The sequence below is a fragment of the Podarcis liolepis genome, assembly GCF_965112155.1.
Source record: "Podarcis liolepis genome assembly, chromosome: 10".
Classification (NCBI taxonomy): Eukaryota; Metazoa; Chordata; class Lepidosauria; order Squamata; family Lacertidae; genus Podarcis; species Podarcis liolepis.
In genome coordinates, this window is record NC_139562.1 from 23,925,450 (window position 1) to 23,943,453 (window position 18,004).

The 18,004-nt window shown below is 42.0% G+C and overlaps 1 long non-coding RNA gene across 1 annotated transcript; it reads left to right on the forward strand.

Annotated features, from left to right (window-relative positions):
• Positions 1–17,416, forward strand: LOC310687241. The gene is made up of 3 exons (XR_014516321.1): positions 1–1,816; positions 3,012–3,088; positions 14,782–17,416. It is a non-coding gene; the product is annotated as an uncharacterized lncRNA (long non-coding RNA).
• The last annotated feature ends 588 nt before the right edge of the window (positions 17,417–18,004 follow it).

An 18,004-nucleotide genomic window follows, 5' to 3' on the forward strand; every position in this document is an offset into this window, starting at 1 on the left:
GGGTTGGTGGTGCTCCATCTTTTCCCTCACTCCAGGCAACAAAATGTGTTAGGTTGCCCCCATGCCTATTCCAACCCTCTTTCTATTATTCTCTTCTAATATCCAGCTCAAAAAATAATCTATATGCCAGGGAGAATTCACCAATTTTCCATTCCATCTTTCCATTTCTAACAGTTCCTACAAATCAGGCAAGTTACCTAAATGAAGAGAATGGTATATTTCTTTTCATAATAATAGGTTGTTCCCCCCCACCCCCAGTTTAAAGGCTTCAGATTACTGTCTGTTGAAGACTTCATTTTGATTCTTCTCACTTTCCTTGTTACAAAATTCCACCTTCAACTACCGAAGAAAAATACTGACTTTGTTCAGTAGTTAGCTCCAAAACAATGACATAGTGATTATACTGGCTAGTGGACAGCAGAAAACGTCACTAAAGGTTTTTTCCCCATGAAAAAATGGGGGAGGAGGGCACATGGTAGAATCATGCCCCCTTCCCTTCCTTGTAGCAACTAGGACTAGGGAAATACATCATCTTCCATGGTGTCACTGTGCTCCTCATTGTCCCACCCTCAGAAGCTAGCAGCACATGATATGTGAGGTGCAGGCAGGATGATGCCCAGTGCGATGACATCATGGCATTCACTGCATTTACCTAGAAGTTAGAAGGGGCCGGGGGAACGATACCATGGCTGCATACACACCATATATTTAAAGCTCATTTACAGCACATCAGCTCAAAAAAACAATCCTGAGAACTGTAGTTTGTTAAGGGTGCTGTGAAATGTAGCTTTGCAAGGAGCAAACTACAACTGTCAGTTTTCTTTGGGGTAAATGTGCTTTAAATGTATGAAGTGTATGCAGCCACGGAATTGTGACAGCTCCATATCTGTTGTAATATCCCTATGTTGTAAAGGCAGTGATTAGGTGAAACTTTGTTATTTGTCTCTCCCCCTCCCCCACCTGGTTTACATAGCTTTTTTCCATGAAACATATAGTTGTTCTGCCTTGTACTTCTTACAGTGAACAATCTCGTTCTGCTTAAGGTTTGCTGACAGATTGGCAGGAGCCTATAAATCTGAGCCAATGTTTGAAGCCTACGGACCAGCGTCTAAGGTTTCTGTGACCGGGCCAGGAGACCCTGGCAGCAGTTAAGTGTCAGGGCCCTTGAGAGACCTTTTTGGAGTTGGCAGCAGAGAAGCATACATGTTTCCTTTCCCTGGCCCTAAGACAATCTTGTCTGTCCAATAAACTGCTGGGCATAGGATGTATGCTTAGAGCATGGTGTATAGACCCAGGTCAGCTCAAGGCTGCATACACACTATAATATGTCACTATGAGGTGATTGGCAGGTGGTTGCCCACTTACTTGTCAGATTTAGCCTGCCAGGGGTGGGGGAGATAAAAGTTGTCTCCCTTTAGCCAGAAAATATTTCTTATCCCTGCTGCACTAGACCTTTTAAATATATGCTTCCTCCCTCAAACAATTCTGGGCACTTTTGTTTACCCCTCAGAGTTTTACATTCCCAGACACCCTTAATAAACTACACTGCCCAGAACTCTTTGCTGAGGGAAAATAAGCTTCAAATGGACTTTAAAGTTGTATAGTGTGTTCACAGTCTTTTCCCTTGTCAACAAATATTCCCTCAATAATGCACAAAGCATGAAAGACTGTTAGCTGTTCCTGCTCAGTTCCTGTTTGCAATGGTTCAGTCTCCGATACTGAACACACCCTTAAACATGCCCACATTTCCTTGGGTGCCAGGATTAGACCCTATCTTCTGTTCTGAACAGGAGAGAGGGACACAGAGTGTCTCTCTGTGAGTGAGCACAGTAGTAGCTGAGTAATTTAACTTTTTCTCCTTGATGGGGGATGTCTGCACCATTTGTGCTCCTCTCTCTCTTTTTGCTGTTTGGATGTGGCAGCCATTTTGTGTTTTGCCACGCCAGCCATGACAGCCATTTCATACCCTCCAATATTTCTCCGATGAAAATAGGGACATCCTAAGGAAAAGTGGGACGTTCTGGGATCAAATCAGAAACCGGAACGGCTTCTCTAAGTTAGGGACATCTCTGGACACTTGAGGGGTCTGCCATTTTGTGCTACTGTATGTCACATTACCCACTGCAGTCCTTTTGTGACTGGGGCCAGTGGCAGTTTATCAAAATACTAAATGTGCCCCCTAAATGTGTTAAAAGAGTCGATGTTTTATTATACTCTCAAAATGCTTTCCTTATTTTTGAGCTCTTCAGGTGGAAAGCCCAAACCAACTGAAATTTACTTTTACTTAATTCTGTATGACAAAACACACCTTAGAATCCTCATATTGTCCATAATCACTGAGAAAATGGAGAAAGTCACTGCCGCTCTCTTTCATGAAAAAGGCTTGAATAGTTAACTGAGTAATTGCTTGGTGGCCAGAAATTCAGTGGGTATGTAGCATGAGGAGAACGGTTGGAATGAATTGACCAGGACGTTTTCTTAGTAGTTCCACCCACTTTGGTGTCAGACTTATTTATTTCAAAGCTGAGGTAAACCTCTGGGGAGGAGAACGGCAGTAACTGCCATTTTGTCCTCTCTAGAAAGCCCAGTTCTGAGGTGTTTTTGAGTTTGGGAAATTCAGAATGGCTGCCCTGCCACTCTTTACAGAATATGTGGATCATGCCAGGAGCAACTAATTTTCTTCCAAAGATGTAAAGCTAAATACCACTGAAGAAAAAAGCATTGACTGAAGCAGACATGTTAAAAAATACTGTGTCATGGACCACTGTTCCCTGCAACCCTGTTCCTAATAGTTTTAAACCTAAACTATTAGGAAAGCATTTGTTCTTTAAAAAATAAGACAGTCTTGTAAAAAAAAAACTTTAAAAAACCATAAAAACTAAGATGCATTGTTTGAAAGTAGAAGTAAAGGTTTGAGAACTCTCCCAGACAAGTTTATTGAGGGGGGGGGGGCAGAGGAGAAGCAAATGAGAGATTAAAACTGCAGCCTTATGCATGTCAATTTCTTACAGACGCAAAACGGGTATTATGTGGCACCTGTAACACTGCCAGTTACTGCAATCAAAACAGTTAAGAAAGCAGATATGGGGTAAGGCAAACTGATCCCAAGTTGAACTCAGGTGTTATATGCTGACAAGGTCTCACCTCCAACAAAATTTTGTGGAAGTTAACTCCGCTGTTTGAATATGCACTGTGTGCCTCACTTGCTTTTGTCAACTCTGAATTGCCCACAAATCTGACTTACTGGAGTGAGAAAATTTTCTCTTCCTCTACTCTCGCCATAGCATGAATAATACTGTGTACCAGTTACACAGTCATCTTCACGCAGAACTTGTTTCATCTTAAGGACCTGATTCTGGTTTTTGTGTGTGTGTTTTTACACCGTTCTACTATGTACAGTATCCCACACATTGTTGGTGCTGCTGCTAATTAAATGTTAAATAGTAGCAGTAACGAAATAGAAACTCCATTTGAGAGACCCAGTTCTGTGACACATGTCAAACAGGAAACCTCTGAGGCCTATCAGATAACAAGTTATGGGAATCCTATGCTAACTATGGCTTCCTCTACTCCTGCGGGATCTTCTGAAAGGTTTGCTATTACATGCAGGACCTTGACAATCCCAGCAGCAGTATTTTAAGCTATTTTAGGCATAGCCATTCGCACAATAGTTTTGTATGGAGGAATTGTGACTATTTCCCACTGGGATATGGTTTGATAGTGGATATTTGTTGTTATTGGCCTTTATTGGCATAAGTTTAAACAATAAAATCATACCAAGCCATCCAAATGCATTAATAATCCAAACACATACAATATATAAAAGACTAGATAGCCACCACTGAGTAAATCAGGCAACTTTAGATTTAGCTTCAAAAATCTGGACTAAATACCCTGAAACAATCTTGGTAGTTTCATACTCCACTTGGTAATGGAGTATCATCCCGCAACAAATACTGGATTACAGACTCTTTGTAAATCAATATTTTAAGCTGTGAGGGAGTCACTAGGAGATCTCTGTGAAGGGTGTTGAGAAGAGCGCAATCCAAAATTATGTGATAATAATATATAATAATAATTTATTATTTATACCCCGCCCATCTGGCTGGGCTTCCCCAGCCACTCTGGGCGGCTTTCAACAAAATATTAAAATACAGTAATGTATCAAACATTAAAAGCTTCCCTAAATAGGGCTGCCTCCAGATGTCTTCTAAAAGTCTGGTAGTTGTTGTTCTCTTCAAAATCTGGTGGGAGGACGTTCCACAGGGCAGGTGCCACTACCGAGAAGGCCCTCTGCCTGGTTCCCTGCAACTTGGCTTCTCGCAGTGAGGGAACCGCCAGAAGGCCCTCAGCACTGGACCTCAGTGTCTGGGTAGAACTATGGGGGTGAAGATGTATCTGGTTTTTTCTTACTACAGGAGCAGAATCTGTTCTGGAAGGGTTTAAAAACAAAAAACAAAAAACACCTTCCGAACAAAACAGATGAGGGAAATGCATTTAGACGAGCTAGCATAAAAGCTCTGTGATACAATAGGGTATCTAAATTGTAAAAGTCATTAGGCATTATTCCATGGTGGGTCTGCGATGCTAAGTAAGCAGATGAACTTACAAAAGGCTGGGAGGGGTAGAGTTTTTGGATTTCATGGTCTAGCAGTCTCTGCTTGATGAGAGAGAATACTGTATATGTGATTCATCGGATAGAATCCCTATTTGCCTGAGTTTGAGGATAAAATCAGAAACCTATATAAAATTATGGGTATTTGAAAGTCATAATCCAGTCCCTATATTCTAAGAGATCCTGACCTAACTCTGCCCACATAGCCAGATAGGAGACACATTTTGGGGCTCTTAGAATTTTTGGCTTTGAATTTGAAATGCAATCAATCCTGTAAATAAGTGTTCCCATTGAACTGCGTCCATTATTATTGCTTAATTTTGCTATTCAGTGCTGTAAAAGAAAATCTACAGGATGGACTGCGAGCAGATGCTATATAACCAATGCATTAATGGAAGCTATAGTGAAATTCATAGGAGTCAAACAGAGAAGGGCTTCTGTGGTGACCATAAGATTTGAGTAGGTTCATATGGGGTGGTTATTCAATTCCAATCCCCATCATGACCAACAGTTAAGAATGATGGGAGTTGTAGCCCAACAACATCTGGAGGGTGAAGGTTCACCACCCCTTGCTTAGGTCATGTATTCTACACCTACTGCCCCTCACTACTCTTGGAATTGCCCTTTGCTCAGTTTAACCTTTCTGAAAGATTTTATAAGGAATCTTACATTTGTCAGAACTTAGCACTTTTCTTTACTGAATCATCCTAAAGCACATAATTAAGGAGGCAGCAGGCAGGAATCTTCCAAGTTCCCTTAGTATACTGCATTTTGCAGGCATCCACTTAAAAGTACCTCTAGGGAAAATGGTGAGCCCACCTTTATTTAGGTACAGTCCAACGAGTGGTTGCTATTTTGGGGGATGCAGTCACTTGGGATTCTTAGACAGTGAGTTAGTTTCACTCTGTATCTTGTGACCCTGAAGCTGGAGTGAGGAGTTTGCTGTCACAATTTCCTTAAAATCAGCAGGAAGGGGAACAGCTGGTTTCCTTTTAGTACTCTTTTTTTGTGACACAACATAGACGCCACCTAAGCATGTCACAAAGTTTGTGCATGTATGTGTGTGTGCGTAGGAATATACTCTGCTGAAAACCTTAACTGGTAATGTGCAGCAGGTGAACACAATCTCCATCCCCTCTCTGTTGTGTACAACAACATGCAAAACGCAACATGAAACACAGCAGGCGCAGGGGGTGGAATGCCCTTGCTGCATTTTAAGCTGCAAATTAGTTCATAGCCTAAATGTTTTGCCTGTTGTTTAAGAGGATTTTTGCCAATTTTTATTCTATGCAATGGATGTTTTGTGTTGCCTTATAACAGTCGTTTAAATTTCTAAAAGTGCCCCTGGGGCCAAAAAAAAAACTGGGGACCCCTACATTGAGATAGCACAATCAAGAATCAAAGGTTAACAGGCTGCAAGTCTATAGTGCCACATCCTATGTGACTGACTGACTACACAACTCATGTATATGCTGTGTTAATGTATCCTGAGCATATTCAAAGCTGCTAATTAAGTCATTTATTTATTTAAAATCTTTTATACCCTGGCCTAAACTTCCATGGCACCCAATAGTTAATCGATCACTCCAATTAAAACAACTCGAATTAAAAATTAGAATCCTCTGAAATTCTGTAGGCTGGGTTTGAGGTGATTCTGGAGGCAAGCGTATTAAGTTAGGTGCAAAAAATGGGTGTGAACTACCTTGTTTTTAATTGAGTCTCAGAGAAAACCCATACTTTTAGGGGAAACCCCAACCACAATTCCTGTTGGTTGGTCCACACCCATTGCTAAGCTATAGCTGATTAATGCATTGCACCAACTACTTATACCAAATAAGTATAAGCCCACTACAGTTCATATATCAAACACTGACAACAGCCTGTATTGCTGCAGAGTAACCAGAGATGATGTAGCTGTCATGGAATCATATATCTTTGGTCAAACATAGGGAGACATATTAATTTACAACTTAAAGCTTGGGGTCGGGACAGTCCATACCCTCCATACATCTCAGCCAAGCACACTCTGCTCCTTTGGCACACTTTTTGTGGGTGCTGAGATTAGAATTCTGCCATGTTCTCACATCTGCTATGGCAATATTGACCATTAGTATATTTTAGCAGCTGGCATGTGATGCAAATCAGCTTCTCACATATCTGCCACACGTTAGTTATGTGCTCTGAGTTGGCGGTACTTTGGGCAGCACATTCGGCACTCATCTGCTAACTTGCAGAATGCTGATTTAAAGGTTTTTGGTTCCTCTTACATAAATGAGACTGATAAGTCAGACCACTGGTCCGTCTAGCTTAGTACTGTCCACACTGACGAACAGTGACTGTCCAGAGTTTCAGCAGAATAATTTCCCAGTCCTACCTGGGGGTGCCATGGAATAAACATGAGACTTTCTGCATTTGAAGCAGATGCTCTATCACTGAACTACAGCCCTTCACAGTATTTTCCCTGTTAGTATGGTTTTCATTATTTGTACCCTGGCATATACAATAGAAAATGCACATCCTTATGCACATTATTATTCTGATTTCTCATTCTGGTAACAAAGTCATTGGGGAGGAATTGGAAAAGCAAATATTTAATAGAATTTTCTGGCCACAAACCGTATTCTTTCACTCAATCTGTGATTTCTTTTGTTAGCATCCTAGGAGTATGGTGGGGGGCATGTGCTTTTGGCCAAGAATATCACTGCAGAGTTCAACATAAATAGAGAGATGTTTTTAAAAGCCTATCAGTTTTCCACAATGTCAGGCAAAGCACTTAGCTAAGTTATGTGTGCCAATATCATCTTTCCCATGGCTGGCTTGGCATTAAACATTAGGAATAAAGGATAATTTTAGCAAATGTCACATAATTTAGAGGAACATCCCTTGACCCACGAGCGCAGGATTATGCTATTCTATCTCTCTCTAACTTGGCAGGATCTACAATGAGGTTTTCAGAAAAGGTGGACAGTAATTGACTACTGATGCCCAAAGTATTAAGAAATCAGGACAGAGTAGGTTTTTTGATTTAGACTGAAAGAACGAACATGATAGTCCTAGCTGGGGAGGGTGGGGATCTTGGTTTTCTTTAGTAAAAGATCCACTGATTTCATCAAGGCCACAATCCACTGAGAAGTTCTCTCATTCATTTCAGCTGGATCTTGAGCAGCAGAACTTCATAGGAAACTGCTTTATACTGAGTCAGACCATTAGGTCATCCAGCACAATATTGTCTACATTGACTGGCAGTGACTCTCCGGGACTTCAGACAGGAGTCTCTACCAGCCCTATCTGGAAATGCCAGGAATTGAACCTGCGACCTTCTACATGTAAGGCAGATGGTCTTCCTACTGAACTATGGTCCTTCCCAATGAATTAAGCTCTGGATCCACCAAGTACATGTGTGACTTTCCAGAAAACAGGGCATGTATCAAATAGATGTAAAATTTCTATACTTTCCTGTTGTTTCTCAGTGACTCATTCTGATTCTATTTCTAACAACACTGAGTTCATGATTAAAGGGGCAGATTATGCTTCTTTAAAAAATGAGTTTTGTTATGTGATTGAAATTGTTTTACTATATTTATTGCTATGCAATGTAACTATAAACACACACACACACAGTTATGTTGCATTGCAATAAATATATTAAAACAATTTCGTTCACAATACAAAAGACATGAAAAAGCATAATCTTTCTAATAGTAAGCACAGCACCACAATTCTGACAGAAATGGAACCCAAATGACCCCACACCCGGAAAGCAAGTGGGAAGTATCAGCATACTTAGGGAAATCCCAAGATTTAGAGAAGTATAAGAAATCTAAAAACAGCAACACCAAAAGGGGCACCTCCTACCTCAAAATTGTCCAAAAAGTGCTTGGTGGTCACCAAGAGATAATTAATGTTGATGCCAATTCGAAAAGAAAATATTCCTGCATGTGACACTGGCCCTTGAGATATTCCAATAAAGTATTCCTTACCATCCTGCTGCCAGAGAACTCTATGTTTGGTGGCGATGTATGAGTGGATATTTTCTGTAGTGCCACCCTAATTCTGAGATACCCTCACTCACCCTAATTCTGGGATACCCTCTCTCACAGAAATTCACTTGATATCCACACTAGTGGCATTCAGACGCCAGGTAGAAATCTAACCATTTATTCTGGTTTTCGGCCTGTTATTTTATATTTTTGGTATGTGTTTTTTAAACTGTGTTTTCTCTTTAAACTGAGATATCGTGTTTTTTAAAATTAATTTTATTATGGCCCATCCAGCGATCCAAGTATATAGGGTGGGCTACAAATAGCCTCTATCTATCTATCTATCTATCTATCTATTTATTTATCTATCTATCATCTATCTATCTATCTATCTATCTATCTATCTATCTATCTAATCTATTGACATACAGGCTTTCCCAGGGCAGATATATCCATACCAAATTGCCAAGTCCTGCCCTGATGGCACCACTGGTAATATGGTCTTAATTAAATGACTTCCTGATCCATTGCAAGGGATGGTAATGGCCCAAGGAAGATGGAGACCAGTAGAGCCTGGATTTTGGAATGGGCAGGAAGCTTAGGCAAGACAAGGTCAGGACCTTGGATAAGGACCAAGGTGCTGGTTCAGGACCATGGTTAGCAGTTCTGCAGCTGATAAGTAGTCAGGATGAAAGCCCTGCCTCCCAAATACTGTACTGCTCCTGGCCAGTTGCTCCTGGCTGGTGCCTTTTTTGTAGCTGTTGGCTTCTTTTAGGCAATGGGTTTTCAAGCTGCAGGGGCTTTTGCAGGAAAGGTTCCACAGGTATTTCCTGAGCTGCCTAAGGGTTTATGGTCTGGTCATGAGAGTCCAGGGGCAGAGATGTATCTTCAGATTTCAGGGAATGAAATACAGGCTCGAGTGATAGCAGAACAACATTGGTAAAACTGGAGTGAATCCCTCTCTCCTTCTGGGAAACTTTTGTAAGATCACTGTTTCTTAGGATTCCTGGTCCTGTGCCATAACAGCTGGGAACAGGGAACTTCTTCACCCTCTTTTTTGAGTTCATGTGCCAGATGTTCAGGAATACAACTCCAGATCAGCTGGTTCAGATATACCAATTGGAAAGCGCTACCAAAAACTTTGTGCAGTTGCCTGCAGATGGCACCCAGTCTCCCCTGTTTATCCAGCTGATACTCTTAAAATAATACTGCTGCAGCAACTCCAAATGGATTGTTGAGCTTATCATAACAAACCAATGACCACACCATGCACAAATGCCACCCAGCCTCATTTGGGCTTATCGTGGGCTTGTATTGTTATGGTTCCAGACTGCTAATACCCTTAAGCCTCAGGCTCTAACTTGAGCAGGATGGGTTTATTTTGGGAAGAAGAATCTTTCCCATAGATGAGTGCCTATAATTCCAACAAAAGTCCTTTTTAAAAAAGCAGATATACTGTACTGAATTGTTTAGTCTAAAATTAAAAGAGTGTCACTCCCATGACTTACAAAAGAAGACATTGTAAAATCACTTGTCAGCAGTGAGAAAGATTGCAGCATCACCCAGAGATAGGATGGCCAGGGTAAAAAAAAGAGAGAGAGAGAACAGGGCTCCTGTATCTTTAATAATTGTGTTGAAGAGAGAATGTCCTGCTTGACAAGCTATGCCAGCTGAAATTCCCTCTTCTACACAACTCTTAAAGGTGCAGCAGCTCTGAACTCATTTCATCTGGTCACCCTACTGTCAACAAAATTCCGGCTGCGTATGTCATTCTGCTATGCCCGTAGAATTGCTGCCCTAGATGCATGGACCAATTAACTGTTCTCTCACCCCCATGAAGTAGAATGTTACCCCACTTCTTTTCAGGCAAACCTATAACTATCGAAGGCAGACCTAGTTAAGTTTGGTATAACCATCCCACTTTCCTTTCCCTCCTGTTTTCATTATTCCCGTGGTGACCATGAGAAGGGCCATAGCTCAGTGGAAGGGCACCTGTTTTTCCTGCTGAAGGTTCAGTCCTTGACATTTCCAGGTAAGATTGGAAAAGACCTGTGTCAGCTCCAGCCTGCTAGGACTGTTAGGATTTGTAGTCAAAAATATTGGGAATGCACCAGGTCAATGAAAGCTGAGCTAAAAACAGTAACTTAAAAAAACTACATCCAAATAAATCTGATCAACAGAAGTGTTTTTTAAAAAATTGGGTTCTTGTATAAACTGTCAAGGAATTTTGTCAGCTCTTCCCAACTTGAACAGCTCTGTCTTCCCTGCATGGTCAAAACATTGCCACATTTAAAGTTACAGGGGTGACCAGATATCTCTCATTCCTGCTCAATGCTCTGCCACTCCTTCTAGCTAAACCAGCTGTCAGCCCCTGTGGCGAGTGCTCCCATGTGCAAAGATCCACTGTGAGAAATGAAATCCTAGGACTGTTACAAGACACTCCTTCCTGACATGTGCTACTTGTATAGTAAGTTCACTGTTTGGGTGGCTGTCAGGCAGGAAGTATAACCATTGAATGGTGTTTATCTGCCAAACATATGCCATCCATTAAGTGAGATGATGTCAAGCTTATTTGTACTGAAAGAAAACAAAGATCAAGGTTGTAGTTTTTCCTATCCATAACATTTTGTATCCTTAGTGTGTCTTATTTCTATGGTTGCAAATAGGGGTGGAATTTTCCAAAAGGCTCACTTTGCATGGATTTCCCCCCCTAATGTCCATCTTGCTCCTTGATCTCAGTTAGAAATCATTTATTTTTTACAGGTTTCACCAAAAATAGAAATAATTATTACTTGCACCATTATATTCATCATTATGCACATTATAATATGTACAATGTTATATTTTACCAGGTCTGCGAATGTTTAAGGAAAAATTATTGCTGCTGTTGTTCTTATTTCTGTAATATTACATACATGTTACATGTGTATAAACTCCAATATTCCTAAAGCAACCAGCACATAAATTGATACAACAATACATGTAACTGTATAAAAATACTCATGTCTTTGTTGACAGTAGCAAAATCATGCTGCAAAAATACAGTTCCACACGAGGCCTGACTTTTATAATATACATTTTCACATAATTTTGTATATGATTAGGTGGGCTTTAAAAATAATATGATATGACAAATATACAAGCACCTCAAGCATAAGCAGATACTTGATGCAGGAGGTCGTCCAGTGCAGGCAAAGGTTGATTGGGTTGCAAGCCCTAAATTCCATGTATAAATCCATTTAAAATGGATTCCTCCTCCATCCCTAGTTGTAAACATTGGCTTAGATCTGAAAGGGCTGTTGCACAAGTGGAAAGCACTTCCATCCACACATAGTAAGGACACTGAATTTTGCTAGTACCTCCTTTGCCTTCACAGAATATGCTCTTGAGGACTGGGGGGCACAGCAAGGAGTGTTGTCCCCAGCACCTGCGATTGTCATGGATTGGATGGGTGCAGAGGAGTGGCAGGAGTCCCCAAGGAAGCCCCCAAGGGAACAAAGCTCAGAGTCTTTCAGGATTGCAAGCCAGAAAATTAATGAAAAAGAACTAGGTTTATTTATTTATTTTAATTTTGTGGTTTTTAACTCTCTTCGAGGTGTTATTAACTCTCTTCGAGGTGTGCATCCGGTACAATCCTATGTATATTTGCTCTGTGATAAGTCACACAGCAGTGGGGCTTACTCCCAAGTAAATGGGCATAAGATTGCAATGTTTGCACACACCCCACACCCTTTTTGTAAGAACATATCCAAAGGCTAAAGGCTAAAGTACTGTGGTTTCAAAAGAAAGCTACGCAGGCCAGCATACTAATTGGGGTGGATGAAGTGCGGCTTAGGGTTTGCTATAAATTTAGCAACCAACCTAACAGGATTGGGCCATAAGTAACTTAGCTCACAGCTTAGTTAGCAGCCATTTTGTAATAAAAGCATGCTCAATAGCTGAAAAGAACTGTGCAGAGTTTCAAAAGAATATCCACAGAGGCCAGAAATATCAAAAGATTAATTGGGGCAGAGTCCATATCTGGTAGCTTAGGAAAGCCAATGTTTGGTCAATGGGGTGCCAGAGAAGGGATCTTATGATGGGATAGAAGACCCTAAAGGGGATAAAGAAGGATTGCTTATGAACCTGGTCTCTTTATATTACAAGGGTAAAATGCAAGGTCACATGCTAAATTAGGGAAGGAAGCATATCAAGTTGGATACTTTTGATCCACAGAATGTCTAGCATGTTGCATGGATTTGCCTGCACATAAAAACCAGAGACTTGGGGAATTAAAGCATGTTAATTACACTTACTAATTGTGGGTGAAGGCAGGCATTGTGTGTGATAATAATAATAATTTATTATTTATACCCCGCCCATCTGGCTGGGTTTCCCTAGCCACTCTGGGTAGCTTTCAACAGAATAAAACTTCAAACATTAAAAATTTCCCTAAACATGGCTGCCTTCAGATGTCTTCTTAAAGTCGGATAGTTGTTTATTTCTTTGACATTTGATGGGAGGGCATTCCACAGGGAGGGTGCCACTACTGAGAAGGCCCTCTGCCTGGTTCCCTGTAACCTCACGTCTTGCAGTGAGGGAACCGCCAGGAGGCCCTCAGCACTGGACCTCATTGTCCAGGCTGAACGATGGGGGTGAAGACGCTCCTTCAGGTATACTGGGCCGAGGCCGTTTAGGGCTTTAAAGGTCAGTGTGACTGGAAATGGCTTGAGCACGCATTTTATTTCCTCCTCCATCTTAGAATGGATGCTTAAATTGCTTCCACCACACTTAAAATATTAGCCCACTTCGCACATGCATTGAGCCACTGTGGTGTAGTGGTTAGTGTCAGACTAGGACCTGGGAGACCAGAATTCAGTTCCCTACTCAGCCATGAAGCTCACTGGGTGTTCTTTGGCCAGTCATTGCCTCTCAGCCTAATCTACCTGACAGGATTGTTTTGGAGATTAAATGAGGAGAGGGAGAACCATGTGAGCCACCTTGAGCTCCTGGAGAAAAAGGTGGGGTGTAAATGCAATTAGTAATAACAATAGCACATAGAATGAGGCTGTGGGGGCCCTACCTCTGGCTCTTTCCCAAGGCCAGAGGGAGCCACTGGTTTTGCCTGACACCCACATGTTCGGTATGGATGTCTGCAAGGAAAAGCCGATACACAAAGACCTACACAATTGTCATTCCAGAGCAGAGGGAAGTCTCCTTGGGTGAAGGTCAATACACATAGGCTTTCCATTGCAGACGTCTATTCCTAATGCATGGATGTCATGGGGCCAGTTGAACCACACAACCTCAGGGACAGAGATGCACCCTAACAACTCTGTTCTCTGTGTAATTCCACTTCACTGGATTCATGTGAAAGGGAATATAATGCCTGCCTTTGTGCTCTGGAAAGTAGGCTAGCATTATTATTGAAGCTGAGTTATGGGCCCTGTCTGCACTGCATGTTTAAAGTAATATTACAACACTTCAAATAGTCTTGATTTCACCCAAAGAATCATGGGAACTGTAGTTAAGGGTGCTGAGAGCTCTAGGGAGACCCCTAGTTCCCTCACAAAGCTACAGTCCCCAGACTTTGCAGGGAAGAGGGATTGACTGTTAAACCCCTCTATAAATTGTAGCTTTTCGAGAAGAGGGGTCTCTTAACAACTCTCAGCAAACTACAGTTTTCAGGATTTTGGGGGGAAAGCCATGACTATTTAAATTGGCATATTACTGTTTTAAACGTATGGTACAGAGGGAGCCACAGCGAATTCTCTAAGGATTCCAAACAAATTCAGACTCAGCTGTGATTTGAACCAGTTCATCATTCATGCTCCTATACCAGCTGATATTCAAGTGAGCTGCAATGGGAAAAACCCCAAAAGGATTGGTTCAGTCATTAGGCAGAGTAGGCAGCTGCCCCTCAGGCAGCTGAAATAAGGGTGCCAGCAAATTAAGCTTTTATTATTGTTTGTTTTTACTTCTAGGGATGGAGAGAGGTACTTGTGGCATTTTCTGACTTAGGTGCCAAAATAACTTGGCTGGTTTTGGGCACTGTGGATCTTGACTTCAAAGGGTGGGGTGGGGACATCATTTTGCTGCTGTCTCAGGCATAAAAATGTATTGGGCTGACCCTGATCCAGTTTATAAGCATAATCTGCTTGCAGACATGCATATCAATCAAGGAGCTGCTGTGTTTTTCTGCTTCAGCCTGGATTCTCTCTGCCCCCAGTCAAGCGCAACAGCAAAATGGATAGACATTCCTGCTGGCCAATGAACTGAATGATGATTGGCCATTTGTCCTGCCCCTTCCCCAGGCACCAGGAAGGCTATTGGCCTTTTGCAGGGGCAGGGGGAATTGAACACTGTATGCACATGCATTTGATTAAATGTGCATTTATGCCCCACCCATTTATGAAGAAGAATCAGTTTTCAGTATGTTGAAAAATTGCTTAGGGGAGTAAGGGAGAAGTTCCCAAGCAATTTATGCCCACCAGTCTTCAAACAATCTGTGCTGTGCCCTCAATAGGGGAAGAAAAACATCCTCTGGAACAAGAAGAACTGACTGTGTTTCCACCATGGGCCCACTACAAAAATTATGTACTTCACTCTAGAGCAGGGATGGGGAATTTGTAGCCCTCCAGATTTGCTGAAACCTAACTCCCATTAGTGCCAGCCAGCAGGGCCAAGGGTCAGGGATGATATAGACCAACAGCACCTGGAGTGCCACAGGTTCCCCATCTGAATCCATAGTATTTCTTCACACCATGCATATGTCACTTACAGAATTTATTGCTATCGGATGTAGGGATAGCCACAGGCTTGAAAAAACAAACAGGGCAAATTCACAGGGAAGTCACTGGTCATTAACTTAGGGTGGTTAAGACTGATGGTAGTATATGTCCAACTGCAAGGTGCTGTGGATAAATATAAGAGATGTTTAGAATCATCACAGTTTGCTTTCACTGAATCCACCAAGGCAACTGTGTTCTGTGTCAGCCCGTACCATAAACATGAGCCAACACAGTATAGAGTATTGGTGGAAATCAGGCCTAATTAGCCATGACAGGTCTCTCTATTTGGCATGCAAGGCTGATTTGGCCGTGCATTGACAATCAGGATTGTTGGAGCTAGCAAAGTGCGAAAATGGACCTGATAACATTGGGATGGATGCCAGGTGATTGCTAGGTGGGCATCCACCTGTTAAACTGGGCCCAGTGGGAAGATAAGGATCTGGCCCACTGGCCAAATCCAGTTCCCCAGCCCTGGTATACAAATACGGTCCTCTCAATGGTGGCACCTATACTGTGGAATTCCTTTCTGAGTCATAGCCAGCAGTCACCATCTATTTAGTATTTTAAGGATGTTTTATAAACTCATCTGGTTTGTTGGATAGCCAGCTGCTAGGGTTTTTGTTAGTGTCTGGGTTTTTGTTTTTTCTGATTGGGCTTATTTAAAAACGATGGTTGTATTGGAATTTAAATTGTCGGTTATTGACGTAGTGGTATATTTGCTACTATACGAGCCTCATTGAGAAGGTGGTGTCTGGAAAGGCAGCTTAGAAGTATTTGAAATAAACAGATGCTCCAGTCTCTCCAACTATTAGCTCTGAAGAGCACCCTCCCATTAGCATCAGTGGGAACTTGGGAGCTTCTTCAACACGGATAGCAGCCACCACAAGGTGTGGGCTTTTGTTCAGACTGTGGCAGGGAAGGAAAGTGTTAACCTCTTCCCCAGGTGTTGATGAAAATGCTGCCCACTAAGCAGAGCATTAACTTTTTTTATGTAACCAAGCAGGTTTAGCCCACAGCCTGTCAGGGGCTAATGGGAGTTGTAGTCCAAAAACATCTGGAGGTCACCAAGTTGGTGAGTTTTGCAGTGAAGCAGGAAGGCTAGCAAAGCTCATGTTTTATTGCAAAGGTGACATAAACAAAGCTATGTGAGTGAGCTTAGTATGACTGAGGGACTGTTATTAGAAATTATCCGGATGCTATCTGCATTCCTACCCTTTTGCTTCCTGGGACAGCAGGGATAAGGAGTGCTGCACAAACAAGATATCCCTTGCCAGAGGACAAAAGAGAAGTTTCTCAGCAGTGACCTTTACACTCAGGCATGAGAATCCTCCCAGTGATACGTACAGTGATACATTTTGAAGTGCAGGAGCTCCTTGTGACACAGTCCACATAGCCACTACTCTGAGGAGGGTCCAAAAATGCAGACAGCAGAGTTGATCCATCATACACACATGTACACGCACACAGCAAATAGCAGTGGTGTTGTTGTTGTTTTTTTAAAAAATGCTCAGTCCATTAGGATCAGTATGACTGCAACACTATGCATAGTTTCCTGGGAGTAAGCTTCATTGAACTTGGTAGTGGTTACTTTTGACTGCATGTGTTCAGCTTATAAAACACACTGAACTTTAACTCAAGATACTGAGCCAGCTGAATGGAAATTTTAGCTCTGAATTAGAAATCCAGTCAATCCAGTAAAGAAGTGTTTCCATTTAAGCCACTAGCATAAATAAAAGTATCTCTCTTCTCTGCTTGATTATTTCCCTCATTTGCTTTACGACGTTAAGGTTACCAGATTTTTTTCAATGAATCCAGGGACACTTTTCAACTTCAATTGATTTTGTATGGGGATTGATTTGTAAATCCAGGGACTGTCCCTGGGAAATGGGGACGTCTGGTAACCTTACTTTATGTCCTCTGTCCTAGTCTACCACAAACAATAGTGAAACTTGAAAGCTTCATTCACATTCACTTACCAAAATAGAACCATAGAATTGTAGAGTTGGAAGGGATCCTGTGGGTCATCTAGTCCAACCCCCTGCAATGCAGGAATCTTTTGCAGAACATGGGGCTCGAACTCACAGTTCTGAGGTTAAGAGTCATATGTTCTACTGATTGAGCCATCCCAGATAAGTAGTTGTTGTTGTTTAGTCGTTTAGTCGTTTAGTCGTGTCCGACTCTTCGTGACCCCGTGGACCAGAGCACGCCAGGCACTTCTGTCTTCCACTGCCTCCCGCAGTTTGGTCAAACGCATGCTGGTAGCTTCGAGAACACTGTGCAACCATCTCGTCCTCTGTCGTCCCCTTCTCCTTGTGCCCTCCATCTTTCCTAGCATCAGGGTCTTTTCCAGGGAGTCTTCTCTTCTCATGAGGTGGCCAAAGTATTGGAGTCTCAGCTTCACGATCTGTCCTTCCAGTGAGCACTCAGAGCTGATTTCCTTAGGAATGGAGAGGTTTGATCTTCTTGCAGTCCATGGGACTCTCAAGAGTCTCCTCCAGCACCATAATTCAAAAGCATCAAGCAGATAAGTAGTAGAGTGTGTCAATTACCCTGCTGCTCTAATGGATGGTCTCATCTCTCTTGCTCTAAAAAGTCCCAGATCTGCACCCCCTTGTGTTTTCAATCCTCTCTACACCATT